This window comes from Hyaena hyaena, unplaced genomic scaffold (assembly GCF_003009895.1).
Source record: "Hyaena hyaena isolate Hyena2069 unplaced genomic scaffold, ASM300989v1 scaffold_59, whole genome shotgun sequence".
Taxonomy (NCBI): Eukaryota; Metazoa; Chordata; class Mammalia; order Carnivora; family Hyaenidae; genus Hyaena; species Hyaena hyaena.
In genome coordinates, this window is record NW_024080691.1 from 1724395 (window position 1) to 1732283 (window position 7889).

The window sequence follows — 7889 nt, forward strand, 5'->3', positions numbered from 1 at the left end:
CAAAGTTGTAATCATTAAGACAGTATGGTATTGGCACAAAACAGACAGAGACCAATGGAATAGAATTGAGAACTCAGAATTGGACCCACAAATGTACAGCCACATAATCCTTAACAAAGCAGGAAAGAGTATCCAGTGGAAAAAAGACAGTCTCTTTAATAGATGGTGCTGGGAAAACTGGACAGCAACATGCAGAAGAATGAAACTAGACCACTTTCTCACACCATACACAAAAATAAACTCAAGATGGATTAAAGACCTGAATGTGACACAGGAAACCATCAAAACCCTAGAGGAGAAAGCAGGAATCAACCTCCTTGACCTCAACTGCAGCAATTTCTTACTTGACACATCCCCAAAAGCAAGGGAATCAAGAGCAAAAATGTACTGTTGGGACCTCATCAAGATTAAAAGCTTCTGCACGGCAAAAGAAACAATGCATAAAACTAATAGGCAACCGACAGAATGGGAAAAGATAGTTGCAAATGACATATGAGAGAAAGGGCTAGTTTCCAAAATCTATGAGGAACTCACCAAACTCCACACCTGAAAAACAAACAATCCAGTGAAGAAATGGGCAGAAGATATGAACAGGCACTTCTCCAAAGAGGACATCCAGATGGCCAACAGACACATGAAACGATGCTCAGCATCCCTTATCATCAGGAAAATGCAGATCAAAACCACACTGAGATATCACCTCATGCTGGTCAGAGCGGCTAAAATGAGCAAATCAGCGGACTCTAGATGCTAGAGAAATGGGCACCCTCCTACACAGTTGGTGGGAATGTAAACTGATGCAGCCCCTCTGGAAAACAGTGTGGAGGTTCCTCAAAAAATTAACAATAGAACTCCCCTATGACCCAGCAATAGCACTGCTAGGAATTTACCCCAGGGATACAGGAGTGCTGATGCATAGGGGCACATGTACCCAAATGTTCATAGCAGCACTCTCAACAATAGCCAAATCATGGAAAGAGCCTAAGTGTCCATCAACAGACAAATGGATCAAGAAGATGTGGTTTCTCTATACAATGGAATACTACATGGCAATGAGAAAGAATGAAATCTGGCCATGTGTAGCAACATGGATGGAACTTGAGGGTGTTATGCTAAGAAAATAAGTCAGGCAGAGAAGGACAGATACCATATGTTTGCACATATAGGAGTATTAGGAGGAGCTTAATGGAGGACTATGGGGGAGAAGAAGGGGGAAAAGGTGGGGGAGAGGGAGGGAGAGAAACCATGAGAGACTCTTCAATGTCGAGAACAAACCGAGGGCTGATGGGGTGGTGGGAGGGGAAGGGGGGTGATGGGCATGGAGGAGGGCACTTGTGGGGATGAGCACTGGGTATTATATGGAAACCAACTTGACAATAAACTATTAAAAAAAAGAAGTCATATAAAGTTCTCCCTGCTCTGGACCTCTCTAATGTAATTGTGTAGGAGAATCTAACCCACTCTGTCACCTCCCATGACCTACTGAAGGACCCACTTCTCCTTGCATAAATGTAATCAGAATAAAATAATAGTTTTAAACTTGTATTCTTTTAGACTCTTACCTTATTTGCACATTTTTGAGAAGCATTTCCACCACTTCCTTATAGGTACAAAAACTATCTATATAAGTTCCAAAGAAACCACCAGACGATAACACTGGCTTTAATAAAAAAATCAAGAAGTTATTGTGTGCAGTGGATTTTATTACTGATGAGAGTTACACAAATATATCCCACTTTCTCCAATGTACAACAACAGAAGCCCAGAAAGAACATGACCCAACAGCTCAAGGGAATAAATAAACAACACTGATATCGAACCACAATACCCCCTGGCATAAACAACAAAAATAAGGCTTCACTTTCTCTTTTTAAAATTCTGAAGGTCTGCTTCGGCAAAACATTTCTAAATCACAAGCTTGGATAAAAAGAGACCCTCCTGTAACAGTCAAGGTTGTCCAGAGAAAGAGAACCAATAGGCTATATATTGAGAGAAAGAGAAATTTATTTTAAGGAATTGGCTCACATCATTGTGGGGGCTGGCACTCCCAAATCTGCAGGACAGGCTGGCAGGCTGGAGCCTGAGGGAAGAGTTAATGTTGCCGTCTTGAGTCTGAAGGCCATCTGGAGGCAGACTTCCTCCTTCCTCATAGGACCTGTCTTTTCTCTGACGGCTTTCGGCTGATTGAATGAAGCCCATCCACATTCTGGAGGGTAGTCTTCTGTACTCAAAGGATACTAACTTACATGTTGATCATGACTAAAAAAATACCTTCACAGCAACATGCAGACTAGTGTTTGACTGAATAACTGAGTACCACAGCCTAGCCAAGTCGACACATAAAATTAGCCATCACATCTTCCATATCCCAAATCTCCGTAAATGGCAGCACCATGCACCTGACTGCCCATGTAAGAAACATGAAATCTTCTAGATCCTTTGTCTTCCCTCACCCCACATCCCAAGTTCTAAAAAGACTAAATCCCAAATACTTTTAGACTTAGTTCCTTCCTCCTCATCCCCATGCCTACCACCAAACAAATGTATCTTACCTGAGTTATTGAAATGGCTACCTAACAGGACTTCCTGCCTCAATGTCCTCCTCTTCTTACATTTTGAAGCCATTAGACTCATTTCCCTTCTTAAGATGTTTCAGTGATTCTTCTTTTTTTTTTTCTAAATAAAATCTAAGCTCCCTAAATTACGACCAACAGGTCCCTCATGATCTGGCCCCTGTCTACTTCTCCTTCATCTCCTACCTCTTAATCTTACCTAAACCTGGAGAGCTATTTGCAGGTGCCAAACACTCCATGAATTTTTCATATTGTTGCAACAGTTCACATGCTGCTCTTTTTGCTAGTAATGTCTTGTTCATCTGGCAAATGCCTATTCCTCCATGATCACATCCCAAATTTTCCTTCTTCCTTGATCATGCCCACCTTTGCCACCCACACCTCATACCATGCATAGTTACATCCTGACTTCCCATAGTACTTGATTCATATTTCTATCAATCACATTTCATACACACATAATATATCTACTTATATGCCTGTTGTCAGCAATCTTGTTAAAAGATTAGATTTTTGTCTTTATTTATCTTTGTACCCACAGTTCAAAAGACAAAGCCCAGTATAATGTCCAACACTTAGCAAACACCTAACAAATGTTTGCAATGGTCTTTTTACTTGTTTGTAAACATCTTCTAGACTTGAGCTCCTTAAAAAATGAGAAAAATAATAGTGTCTGTTTGGTTTACCTGATGTTTGGCATAGTGCTTGGTGTATAGGAGACAGCTAATAAAGATTTGTCCTATGAATGAGCACCTTTGCTATCAAATTTAATCATCTCAATCTCAGATATTCTCTCAATTTGTCTTGTGCTGAAGTCTTCAGCTAGGTAGAAAGGCTCTTGTTGGTATGAACTAGTCTACTTTTTTGTTGTTCTTTCTCCTCTTTACCCCTACCCATCCTAGGTCTAGAAGAATATTAGAAACATGCTAGGGATTCACTGATACTTGCTGATTAAATGATGAATAGGTTTTACACCTATTCTTGTGTATTCTTTTCTCTGAATCAGAGCTTCCTTATATCAAAACCTATCCCTGAACCTATTAGTCAACTGTTGAAAATCAGGCTGAGTGACTTTACCCAACAAAGTCCACTCTATCCAAGAAAGACAGAGTGCATATCTCTTGTGATTAACCTGTACATGTCTCAGAAAGACACACACCTGTACTCTCCAAGAGGATTATATTTGGTCCTGATGCTCAGATAGAGAATGAGGGCAGGGAGAGTCAGAGCGAGGAAATCCTCTGCAAAAGAAGAAAGTTTCAGAGGTATCTTGGGACTAAGCTGAAGCCAGAGCTTTATGAAGTTGTGGCTTCATCTAGAACCAAAAAGTAACAGCTCACCCTGAGCCAAGCAACTCACTGGTACCTTTTGGGCAAGCATCACGTGGGAGGTAATAAGCCCTTTACATCAAGAGTCTTTGGAGCCTTTGATCAGAGTTCTGGGCCTCCCTGCCACATGCACAGCTAAAACTCTGGACTCCCACATCTCATTCCCACTTTGAGTCCTCACTTCTGCTCTATTCCTTTTGACTGTGTCTTCTATCTTAGGCCCAAGGTCAAACCTGCAAGACCTAAAAACAAATATGACTTCTCCAATGTCACCCTCTTGAACATGATTTTATAGGATAAATAGTATATCACAACGGGGCTATGGGTTAAAGCAGATTTAATAATATTTATTCCATAGATAGTCCATTCAGGCACCTATAACAAAATGCTTTAAACTGAGTACCTTATAAACAACAAACATTTTTTTCTTATAGTTCTGAAGCCTGGGAAATCTAAGATCAAGGTACTGGCAGGTTCAGTGTCTGGTGAAAACCTACTTTATGGTTCATAGATGGAGACTTCTTGCTGTGTCCTCGCATAATGGAAGGGCTAGGGAGCTTTTATAAGGACATTAATACCATTCACGAGGGCTCCACCCTTAAGGTCATACCTCCAAATATCACATTGGCAATTAGGTTTCAACATATGAATTTTGGAGGAACACATTCAGACAATAACAGGGTAATTTTGTTTATTAAATGAGATAAACGAGAGTAGCTATTATCAGCATCATTCACCTCTCTTGATCCTCCAACCTAGGGGTAGATGGGGATATAACCAGACCCAGTCAATTGTCCCATCCTTTCCTTCTGCCCACAGTAATTGATAAATAAGCATGTGGCCTAAGTGTAACAAATGAGCTCAATGTTTGTGATGTTTGGAAATGGAAGATGGAAGATTAAGTCTCACTTTTCTTTGGAATCATAAGCTCTAAGAATGACGTAAGATTCTAAGAATTAAGCCAATGGATGAAATCTAACCAATACTTACAGGGACTGTATCATATTGTCTCAACTTCAGAACCCAACAGTACCTAAAGCTAACTCTGATCTTAGATGTTCCAGTACATGGACAATATATTGTCTCTCTTTTGCTTACTCTAATTTGAATTGAGTTTTCATTACATGCAGCAGAGTATAGAGCTATATAGAAGTTCACTTCCTCAGTTTCTAGCAACCAGATTCCAAAGATGAGCAGTAAGGGGAAGAAGTCAAAGTCCCTACTTACTACCATTTGTTCTCAGATCAGGTACAATCTGACCTTTCTGAAAAACTGTGCATTCTAAAATTTACTGAATCATGGGTTATGTATCAGGAGGATATGTAACAAGGAGGATGATAAGAAGTTTTATATAGGGGCATCTGGGTGGCTCAGTTGGTTAAGTGTCCAACGTCAGCTCAGGTCATGATCTCACAGTTCGTGGGTTTGAGCCCCACATCGGGTTCTGTGCTGATAGCTCAGAGACTGGACCCTGTTTCAGATTCTGTGTCTCCCTCTCTTTCTGCCCCTACCCCACTCGTGCTCTCTGTCTCAAAAATTAATAAACTATTAAAAACTTTTTTAAAAGTTTTCTTATGATCTCAAGATCAAGAGTCACATGCTCTCCCAACTAGAACAGCCAGGTACATCTGAAGCTAATATTACACTTAATGTTATCTAACTAGAATTTAAATAAAAGCTTAAACAAAAGTTTACCTAAAAAAAATTTTTTTAAGTTTTATATAAAAGGGTCTACAACACTTCTCAACTAACCAATAAGAAAACCAGATAATGTCTACAGATCCATTTTTACATCAGTCTGTGTCTGTGTCTGGCCAGGCAAAGAGAAACAACAGAGGGACCTTAATACAGGGACCACTTCATGATTTACCCTGGTATTTAGAGATCTTGGAAGCCATGTAATTCATCTCCAACTTTGTATAGAGAGAAAATGAGGCTCAGAGAGATAGTGGGGCATAACCAGACGTAGAGCTGTTAGAGCTAGAGTCCAAGTCTAGATTCCTATCTAATTACCTGTCCCACCAGAAAAAGGCCAACCACGTATCTTCAATGCCACCAATACCACCCTTTAGAAGCACAGATAATGTTAAGACACTAAGCTTTAAGGATCTCCTTCTTTCATGCTATGAGATCCTGAGCAGTTTATTAACCTTGCTCCTCAGAGTGTGACTCCCCAGACCAGCAGCCTCAGCAATATCTGGGTGGTTTTTGGAAATGCAGAATCTCAAGCCCCACACCAGACCTACTGAACCAGAATCTGATTGTATCAAAGTCTCCAGGCAATGTACATACACATTAAAGTTCGAAGAAGATGGATTTAAATTGTCTGAGCCTCAATTTATTTCTTCATCTGTTAAATGGGATAATAGTACCTACCTTGTAAGATTGTTCCAAAAATTATCAGTAAGGTATCTTTAAAACAATCAGATGCCTTGATTGAAAAGTTTAGAGATTCTTTTTAAGGCGGTTTAAAGCTCAGCCATCTGGCAGCATTACAATAAAGGAAATCTCGATACATTGCTTCAATTTAATTCAACTACCTTATAACTTGCGGTAATGATTACAGCAGGAGCTAGAAAATAATTCAAATTAAGAAACAATATATTTAGTTGTTGGCTTTGGGGGGAGTCTGCCTGTCTTGGCTCATTCCCTAGAGAGACAACGTGGAGCAAGGGATTTACCTTCACTCACTACAGCGTCTGCATCTGTGATGTGAGAATAAGGATGCCTTATGTAGTGGTGGGGATTCAGTGAGATCATCCACGTGAAGCACTTGACACATGGCCTAGCACATGGCATGTTCCCAGAGAAGAATAGCTGCCATCACCATCATCATCATCTTTGTCACCATCATTCACTGTCGTGTCTTCTATTACATCCCCCCAAGGACTGTTACCTTGGGAAGGTCCCAAAACAAACAAGCAGACAGGACAAGAGCCTGTCTCTCTTTTATGTGAATAGTCAGTTGAAATCTTCCTTTTCCTTCCATAAAGACACATCTATCAATGGCAAGTAAAGTCAGGTTTCTCATACTTAAAACTATGCTAGCTCCTCACTAGTTTTCTTTGTCCTGGCTAATTTTTTTTCCCAAGTGTTTTGTACAGAGAAGCTCAAGATGGTTACAGGCAGCCTACTAGCCATCTTTTTTTTATCTCCTCCAATAGAGCACGGATGATAGCATTTCAGGTGTGGTAGAGCTGCATTCAGTTCAGAATTACTAGATTTTAACCAAGTTTTCATACTGTCTGCAGTGTGATTCTCCACTGGGGCTTTGCAGAATACTAGGATTCTAGTTACTTAATTTATTCTCCTGCCCCACCAATTATATAGAAAGAGCCACCTCCATTTTTCAAATCAGAGCAAGTTCCAGAAAACGAGATTCAATCAGCTCTCATGTTGGCACACTTACTATATTACTTCAGTACAACCCCTAGGAAGTAACTGAGTCCCAGAAACCTTTGATAACTTAGTAAATGGTAACTGGGTGACCTTGGTAACTTGCCAAAAGTTGCATTGTTGGTCAGAAAGGACAACAGTCCGGTCTTAAAAAGTTCCAAAGTCGCACAGTCCAATGTCTCCCAAACCATAAAACCAGGTTATTCTTCATAATGTTTGACCTGATCTCTTCTGCTGGAGTACAAGCCTAATTTATCTTATCCTGCCACCTACATACAAATCTTCAGGAATTCCTCATTAAATCTCACCTACCTTGCCCTTCTCACAGATATCTTCTTGGGAAAAATTAGTTCAATCCCCTAACCTCAGAGCCAGCACCTTTGAAAGGGAGGAGGTGGACCAAAGTGTGGTATGTTCACTCCCTTGAGGGTTGGGGTAAAGAAAGGAGCGCCCTGTAAACTGTGAACACCCTGCAGTCACAATCTGAGTATCTTGACTCTGAGCAACTGAAAGCACAGGGAGTAATTCTAGACTCTTTCTTTTGCACGACACCTGACAATTTTCAAAGCACATTCACATCCTTTGAACCTTC